At 44.7% G+C, this 9479-nt stretch overlaps 1 long non-coding RNA gene across 1 annotated transcript; it reads left to right on the plus strand.

Annotated features, from left to right (window-relative positions):
* The first annotated feature begins 4926 nt into the window (after nt 1-4926).
* LOC134551795 (uncharacterized) lies at nt 4927-5819 on the plus strand. Its single transcript, XR_010080688.1, has 2 exons — nt 4927-5182; nt 5453-5819. It is a non-coding gene; the product is annotated as an uncharacterized LOC134551795 (long non-coding RNA).
* Nucleotides 5820-9479: the final 3660 nt, after the last annotated feature.

Genomic DNA, 9479 nt, shown 5'->3' on the forward strand with positions numbered 1-9479 from the left:
TTTTCTGACTCAAAGGTGCTACAATGATTCACTTTACTTCCCAACTCTATTTCAGGGTAATGGAGTTTAGATATGCCTGTGGGACTATTGATTTATCAAGCTGCAAGTTGCACATTCTACATTTTTAGAGCAGTCACTCAAAATCTTTGCAATGGTATCTTGTTCTGGGAATGAGTTCATTTTTTTTTTCTCTTTTTGGAAAGTCAGAAGAAACCATATGGCAAAACTACATACAAGCCTCCCATAACTGTTCCAACAAGCACAGGGACTTCTCTTGTGATATTTTTAGGTTTTTACAAATTGCAAAAGAGTTGTCAAATCCACTTTTCCAGTGCTGTTGCTGAAAACATTGCTAGCTTTTCCAAGGGCACTTCAGCTAAGCAGTGATTTTTGGCTTGAATTTTTTTGGCTTACAAAGACCCACCACCTATCAAATGTCAATTTTTTAGTTTTTGACTAAAAATAAAAAAAATCAAAACCAATGTCGGTGGATCACAGGGTTATTGTTTCCCTGAGATTCTCCTTGGGGTTGCTGGTCCCCAAGGTAATAAGGTTTTCCCCCAGGGTTGCTGTTCCCTGGGAGTTTCCCCTGGGTTGCTGTTCCCAGAGGTAATAAGGTTTTCAGTCTTCTCTTTGCCCTAAGTGTTTCACACCAGAGGTAGAGACGACAAGCTGAGTCCACCAGTGCCTATTTCCAAGGTTGTTTATTCTTCATTATCTCAGTTCTTTCTCAGCTCTGCCAAGCACTTCCCTGGCAGGGTACCTTATCTTAGTTCTTTCTCAGCTCTGCAAGGTGTCTCCGCAGAGCAGGACATGCGGCAGACTGGGCGGATCAGAGAGCCCCGTACCTTATGTACGGTACCCCTGACCCAACCACTGTCCGAGACGTATTTTTTATTTACAAAATTGTACCAATACCTACTACCTATGCTAACATGTCAGTTCTACTCTAAGCCAATCTCTAAAACCCAACTCAGCACAAGATGGGGGACGAGAGCAAGAACAAGGAGGACAGGGGCCACTCCCCAATTCCTCCATCTTGTCTCTTCAGCCCCATATGCTAAGAATCCTAATTTCTATATTTCTATTCTATAATAAACCATCCACTACTTATTTTAAATTCTTAGGATTTGTGATTCTTCCTGCATGTGAGTGTTCACTCCCATGGGCAGGAATCAGAGTCAGTGTCCTCCTGGGGTCTGTGTGGGTCTAACTGACCCCCCTGTACAGATCCCAGACCCCCCTGTCCGGTCTCCAAACCCTCCAGGGTGGCCAGAGGGATGTTCTAGACTCCAACATGTGGATTTTGTCATATTTCAAAGTATGAAGCATCATTACAAAATGGATATTCAAACCTGGTGTGGCAACAGGGTTCAAAGGGTAGAAAATATTTTTTTGTTTTTGTTCACTGCTGCTCCTGACTTTTGGATCAGCTGGAATAAACATCCAGCTTTTCCACAGCACCAATTGAAATTGCAAGTTAAATTGCTTCCTATTTGCTTCATCTTAAGCTACCCATAAACCCCCAGAAACTTATTGCATTTAAACACAAATTTCTCAAGTCATCCACTATAGCTTTTAAGAGACACAAAAAGATATTTTACAAATGTCATATTACTTTTAAGAGAAAGAAATTTACTCAGTAGAATAATTTGACACTAAACACAAACCCCATCCACACTGCAGGCACCGGAGCACTGGGATGTGATGTTGCCTTCCTGAACTCTGCATGGCCATCCCAAAGGTCCTCATTTGCTAACTTATTCCATTCCACAGGGAAAATGCACTTGGCAAAACATCTAGCTCTTATCTCACAATTTCAATTCTTCTCTTGCTCTTGTCTTACAGAAAGTGTCCTACAACTTAGATCCCTCAGCAGCCCCTTTGCAGCAAGTGGAGGACAGAGGCAGAGGAAAGGAGTGAAGCTTATTACAGCCTAAGCACCACAAATCTTGGCTTTTCATTTATTTTCACACTTCTGCAGCAGAAGCCAGAAAAAGGGAAAAAACTTGGAAAAAAGATTTTTGGTATAGAATATTTCAAAATACAATTGAGAGATAATCTACATAAAAATTAAAAATAAGGCAAAGAGAAAAATGGTGACTTTGAGATGCATAATCCTCTCTCCCAGAAGAGACATTACTGTGTTACATTTGAAAAATATATAAATAGGCAGTTTCTGGAACCTGTTGGTATTATTGAAGCCTTTTCCCTCATCCTTAAAAAGGGGAAAAACTAGTACGGTTTTAGGAAGTAACCTGTTTGGGTTCCTTCTCATTTGCACAATGACTCCAAAACTTTCCCCTGCAGCTTATTTCTGTCACATAAATAGGGAGATGTGATCTGTCTGCCAGTCTGTGTCTAGCCAAGACCAGGATGAGGAAACCTCAACTTTGTGTCAGAAATTGTTGGTATCAATGATCAATGAAATATTTGTTATTCCTCTTTAATACTTAGCCTACAGTGCAAAACCTGAGATAACCAGTGGCCAATCAAGAGGAGACTGAAAACTCATGGTGCTTCATATTTCATCTGATCAATTTAATCAGTTGCAAAGTTACATTTTTTCCTCCCTGACAAGAGAGGGAACAAATTCCTAGCTCTCCTGGAGGCCACATAAAAGTTTAATATGACTGCTTCCTGAGCACCCATCTGCCTCAGTACCAACAGTAAAAATGTGAACAGGAAAAAAACAAGCTGTAATGCTGCTCCTGTTTTGATTTGTGTGACACTTACAAAGATAATAATGAGAAAATCAGCTATGACATGGCCTCTGTCTCCAGTTTTTTTGTTTCACCTTCTGAACAGATGTACCACTTCTACATGTTAAGCAGAGACCAAAAATCTTCAAACCTATCACTGCAAAAAGGACTTTTCTTCAATTAGGATTCCATGTGCTTCCACTTCTAATAACCCATGCAGCTGTATGCTAAACAAAAAGCTGTGAAACCCTTGACTAGCTCCAACTAAGATGTTTCATTTTGTATGTCCTAATTATCTCCCCATAAAATTTCACCTTTCAGATTTCAGTCAATTCAATTACTAAAAGTTAGGGAAGTTAGAGGGGTGTCTCTCTGCACTCCAGTTTTACCCCACGACTCTTGCTGAAGTCTTGCTTCCAGAAAGATTTCTGAATTATGGCCACACTGAGAACTTTTTCCTTCAATGAAGGAAAAGCTGAGATTAACCTTAAATTTTACAACTTTTCTAAGATAATAATTGAGACAATCTACATAATAATTCTGTAGGACATCAATCTACTTTAAATGCTTCAAGAAAATTAAAATATGTGTACTTCTCACATTAGAGATTCTTTTGCTCTTTGGATTCAGAGAAAGCCTAAAGCCTTTAACCCAGAAAGTCTTAAATGAAGACAGTAAGCACTACTGCCCTTGATAGACTACACTTGAAAGAGTTTTGTGGGGTTTTAATTATTTTCTAAAGGAAGAAAGATTAACACAGTAATTTAGTTGTTTCAGGAACATGAGAAAAACATCCAAACCCAGAAAAAAACAGACAGAGAAAAGTTAATCTTCTAAACACTTAAGCTTTAGGCCACCACTAAGCTGTAAATGCAACACTCACTCACAGGAAAAGGAAGAGACCTGCAGTCAAGGAGAGCCATTCCAGCCTACATTTCCAGCACAACATCTCCATCTTCCCTTCCATCAGCCCTCACTGGGCTGTGGGACTTTCCTTTACAGCTCTCATTGTTTACATTCTCATCTTTTGCCACTACTTTCCCTCCTCCCTGCAATCCAGCAGCACTGCCTTGCCCACAGGTGCACGTATTCCATATTTGGGCTTTGCCTATTTTCTAAGGAAACATCACCTTGGGATCAATTCATAAGTGAGTCTGTGTCTGGCTCACCTGTGCTAAGCACCTTTTCCCTTTTTTGATTTTTTTTTCTTTTGTTGGGTGTGACAAGCAGTAAGTGATATTTTTTTATCTAATTTTTACCAGATTTTGTGTGTTTCGTATTTAACTTGTTGCAATTTCTTGCGTTTTTCTCTCCCCTCACTCCAGAAAGGTGTTTCCCATTTCCCACACAGATAAGTGCTCCTCTGCTCCAGCGTTCTTGGCATGCTTGCTGAAAACTTTGCAATGACAAATAAATGAATGTGAGTGAGCGTAACGTGCCATTTCTGACATTCCTCAGCAGTTTTTCCCCCAAGCCCTCGTGTGCTGGCCCCAGGCTAAGGCCACACACCATGCCAGGCAAAAGCCACCTTGATCCCTCTGTCCTGGAACAGCACTGTCTTTGCACACTGAAAATTTCATTTTGTTTTACAGGCCCCTCCCTGCACCAGCCTCCAGAGAAGCTAAGTTTCATCAGCCCAACGTCAGCAAAGTGATAAAGAAGGAGCCTGTTCCGGCACCATGCAGCTGCAGGGGCTTGCTCAGCATTGCAGCCAAGTGTTTCAGCAGCTGATGGTTGAAAGGGGAAGCTTAATGGAATGAATGTGAACAAAGAATTAGAATAAACGCCACCTTTTGAAATAGAAAGCAAGCAGCTAAGTGGCTTGAGTGAGACAGGAAGGCAGATGTAGAGCAGAGAAGCAGTTCTGCAAAGCCAGCCTGGGTTCCAGATTCCAGCTGAGTCATCCTTGTCAGCCAGAACAATGACAACCTCTGTCTGGGTGGCCTCCCCTGTGGCAGCAGGTGATGGGGACAACAAATGTTCTTCTTTGCAAGAGCTGATTTACCTCAGGAAATGGTTGTTTTCTGCTCTCCTGCAGAAATCTTCCTCTAATTGAGCAGTTCCATTTGGAACACATCACCCCAATTACCTGCAGACACATGCTAATCTTCAGACTGATGGATCTTCAGGCTCCAGCAGGATAAGAGTAATCATCTATGAAAGCTGGTCTCAGATAAGGGAGAAGGGAAGGATTTTGTCCTTCCACAATTAAAGCAGTGTCGTGGTTTGAAGGGAAGTGAGGTTTTTTTGGAAGTAGTGGTCAAACCAATCAGTCCTTAGGTCTGAGTATTGGCACCTTTGTTGGCCACTAAGAGGTTGGACACGCCTCTGAGGACACGAGGGGTTAAAAGCCGGATTTCCCAGCAGGACTCTCTCTTTCCCTGCTCTGCTTTCGGAGAGGGAGCGTCTTCTCCTCTCCCCTGCCCAGGCCTGGCTAGGCCGGGTGGGGGAGGGGAGCAAGGTGGGCCTGGCTGAGCAAGGTGGGCCTCGGGGTGGGGAACAGAGGGAGCTGGAGTGGAGCTGGTCCAGCTTCCATCTAGAATGGAGGGGTGGAGGGAGAACTTTGGAGGTGCCTTCCGTCCCCCTCCCTGTCCCATCCCGTTCCTCCCCCCCCCCCCCCGGTCCTGTCTCTCTCCTCCCCCCACAGAGAGAAGGTGCCGAGTTGGAGCTGCTTGTGAGAGCTGCAGTGCCTGCGATCGCCTGTGCCTGACCTTGGTGGTGGGAGATAAAAGCTTTTAACTCTTTCTAAGGCAGAAGAGAGTTACCCCTGGACGCTGAATTCTCATAGTTGGTGGTTTTAGAAGAGAGAGGACAGCCTGGGACCGAGAGGGTAATGGGAGATGGAAAGAAGCCCCTTCGATTGCCGGAATGAAGAGGAGTGGCCTATTGGGCTGGACTTTTCCTGCATAATGATAGCCATAGACGGACCCTGGACCCTTCTGACTATAAATAAGACTGTGTTTGGGTGGATGTTTTTGGCTCAAACCCAGAGACGTTTTGGCCTGCTTCTTGGAGCCCCCGGCCCCAGGGGTAAATGGGGGGGACCTGAGTCCCAAAATGAGAAGATGGCTGGTTTTTGGTACTTGGCCAAAACATCCTTAAAAAGAGCCCTGTTGCAGTTCAGGTCCATGGACGGCAGTGAGAGTGCTGGACATGGAAAGGAGGGTGTCACCCTGGCAGACCCCTCGAGGCAGTGCCATGGGTGACGTGGGAACACGGGATGGTGGACCTGTGTTTCCTGTGGGGGGGGGTCTGTGGTGCGAGAGAGACTCCTCTCGTCCTGGATGGAATGTGGATTGTCTGAATTTTAAAGGATGATGATTTGGATTAGGAACCCAGGGTTGTTGAGGGATTAAGCAAGTAGATGAAGGTAATGTGCTGGAGTCAACTGAGTGAGAATGTATGGAATGGAAATTGGGGGGGAGGAGAAGCAGTGTTTTGGGAGGTTTTCTCTTCTGCTTTTGGGTGGTTGGGTTTTTCTTTCCTTTTCTATTGTCCATTGTTATGTAGTATAATAAATTGTCTGTCTGTTTCAAGTATTAGGCCTGCTCTGCTCTGTTCTTGACCACATCTCACAGGAGTTCATTAGGTAAAATATACCCTCATGGGTGCATTGGCATTTTGTCTAATGTCAACCCATGACAAGTAGCTACAAAGTCTGGGAAGAGATTTTGCACTGATGCAACTGAGTTGAACCGTGAGGTACCACACTAACACAAATCACTTCAAGAGTTACAAATATCAGGGCATTTCAAGAGAGCTGAAGCATGTGGCTCTGCACATCCTCCTGCAGGAGTCCTTCCCTGGTGGGACTGTTCCCTGAACCCACACAGCCAGAAAGGACCACTGGGAAAGGAATGAGTTGAACAGAGTGACCCCTGAAGCATCCTGACCCGAAACCAGGGCTGGGTTTGCCCTGAAGGTGGGACTAGCAGCAGCCTACATGCACAGGGCACAGGGGTGGGTGAATCCAGCTGTCTGCCAGAGGAGGCTGTAACTGGGCAGGAGAAATGAAAGGTCCCACTGTCCAAGGGAAAATCCAGGCAGGGGAAACCAGGCTGCTGGTGATGGGATGGGTAAGAAGTCTGACCTGCTGGGCTCGGTGAGCCTCAGGGATGAACGCCAGCACTGGGAGGTGATGGTGGATTTGTGCAAGAGCCTGGAGCAGAGGCTGAGGTGCAGCTGGAGAAGATGAACCTCAGAACCTCAGCCACGCACCAAGGATGAGGTACACAGGCCCTGATACAGCTGGGACGAACAGGACATCACCAGTAAAGTGTCTCTCTGTCATTTTTCTCCCAGCAGTCGCTTTGTAGAATGCATTTGATGAATATGAACAACCATAAGCCAGGAAATGAACAGACCTTTGTGCAGCTTGAAGGCTGTCTATGAAAATAATGGGCCAAATTTTAGTGTGGATGGATGCTCAAGTAGACGTCTTCATGCTTTGCTAGCAGAAAATATTTGGCTGCTGCCTCTGGCAGTGAGGGTAGGGGCAGGGCCAGCTGCCATTCGGACAAGGCAGAGAATAATGGATTTCACCATCAAACAACCCTCACTGAAAGCTGTCCAAAGATGCCTGGATAGACAACATTCATTAGACAAAAAAGAGAGGGCAGCCTTCTTTTCTAGAAGGGTGAGTTGGACAGCACATCATTCCTGCACAGCTGAAGGAAAACAGACTGTACTCTGGACTGACTTCTCTTCCCTGCCTTTGAACACAGCAGCAGGGCTGCTGCTTTGTCTTGGCTGTGTCGACAAGTGGTGATTATAAATATCTGTCAGACCTTTGGTGTTAATGCTTGCAGATAGCCACCTGATCACACTTTGGAAACAACAGATCATGTTCTGTACTTACCATATTTTAAAATGGATTAAAAAAATTCCTTGGCAAATCAAATACAAGTCAAGAGACTGAAGTCAAGTCCAGTCCTTATTAATTATGATTATAACACCATTTGACTTGACACAAAGGAGAAATTGCATTCAAATCACTTCCAAATTGTTTTCAGCATGGATGAATCTAACCAAAACTAACAAGATACCTTTGCATATTTAAGGAGGGAATTACTGTCTACATACCAATGCCCAGCACAGGTAATACACAGACATTCTTTTTAATGGCCAGGTTTATGCAGGTAATTCCTCACATTCAGCACCGAGTGTACAATAATCCTTTTGACAAATGAGTCAAGAGGCAGGGTGCTGCTGAGCATAATCTGCCTTATTGCCTTGCACACATCTAGGACACGGAGATGAGTGAGGACTAATAGTCACAATTAGGAACGTAAGAGCAGACTGTGGGTTGTAAAAATAATTAGCAGATTCTGAAAAAAATTTCCAGCCCCACAAAAATGTTTTAGTGGGGAATACATTTGAAACGGAAACAATAAAAGAGGCTCAGCGATGCTGTTCCCATGATGACACTTTTGGGATTGTTAGGGCAGGATTTGAAAGCTTGCTGGCTCCTTAACACAGATGTCTCAATGCTCACAGACAGCCAGACACCGTGGCCTGTTCAGGGGTGGCAGGCAGCCACTTGGCTTCCCAGGGCAGTCCTGGCCACACTGTACCTGTGCTCTTGCTCTATGGGTTGTAGCACTTCACAGCCCCCCAGGGCTGATGCTCCCCAAGCCCTCTGCTCTTAGAGGAAAATGCTGCAGTATGTGAGCACCTGACCCACAGCAAGGATTGGCAGGGCTCTGCATGCAGCACCTGGGCAGGGGTGGGGAAGGAGCTGCCCTCTGCTCTGGGACCAGGGCTGCCCCTTGTTCTTAGGGAGAGAGAGGCTGGACAAATCTCCTATGCTTTGCTGAGTGTTTCCAGCATTCCAGTTTGGTCTGGCTTTGAACTTTGTAATAAGGAAAATGTGCACACTCATCAGGAAGGTTCAGTAATCCTGAAACTGGATTAAAAGTTTATATTTCTAAAATACAGTAAGTGCTATATTATCTTTGTTTGACTTTTGGCGTTATAGGAATGTGGAATTTCTTCTTAAAATGACAACTGAGATGCCCCATCTGTCAGAAGTGCTGGGTTTCAGCAGAGATCCTATGGATTCAGAAGCCCTCAGTAAGGTGCAGAGGCTGGCACAAGGAGCAGGATGGAAGCAGCCAAATTTAGAGGCCGTGCTGAAGCTTCCTGACAAGAAGCAATGCTGGGTGAAGGCTGAGCTGCAGGGTGCCAGAGCTGCACTGCTCAGTGCTGAGGCACCTCCGGAGCAGAGCCCTGAGCTCTTGCCCTTTGCAGATCAGCCACTCTGCAGCTGCTTCCCAGGTGGACTCTGGTATTTAAATACCTAAAATGCCATTAAGATGATAATGAATCATTATCACTCAGCAGTATTTGCCTTTCTGTTTGAATAGGTGTCTATTGACTATAATTCCTTAAGAAATGGCAGTCCATAATTATCTTTCCAGAAAACTTTCCTCTCATGGCTATCCTTTCACACTTTCCAGAAGACAGGAATGGTGAAAATACTCTGAGAAAGAGTTAAGAAATTCCAGGGTGTCTCTCAGATGACAGACTTTAACAGTAAAATGAGGGCTCACTGCCAGTAATTTCCCTCAGGTGTACCTTGCTTCTGGCAGGAGACAACATCCCTCCAGCCACAGACCAGGCAGGGATGTCTTTGCAAACTTTGCAAGTCTCTAACTTGGCAATGAATAAAAAAATCTGTCAGGAGAGGAGTGTATAGTGATCAAGTGTAATGAAATGGTGCCAATACATCTTGCCAATCAATAGGAACACTCTCTTTGTGAGAATCTATTCTTTATT

This window comes from Prinia subflava, chromosome 6 (assembly GCF_021018805.1).
Source record: "Prinia subflava isolate CZ2003 ecotype Zambia chromosome 6, Cam_Psub_1.2, whole genome shotgun sequence".
NCBI classification, from domain to species: domain Eukaryota; kingdom Metazoa; phylum Chordata; class Aves; order Passeriformes; family Cisticolidae; genus Prinia; species Prinia subflava.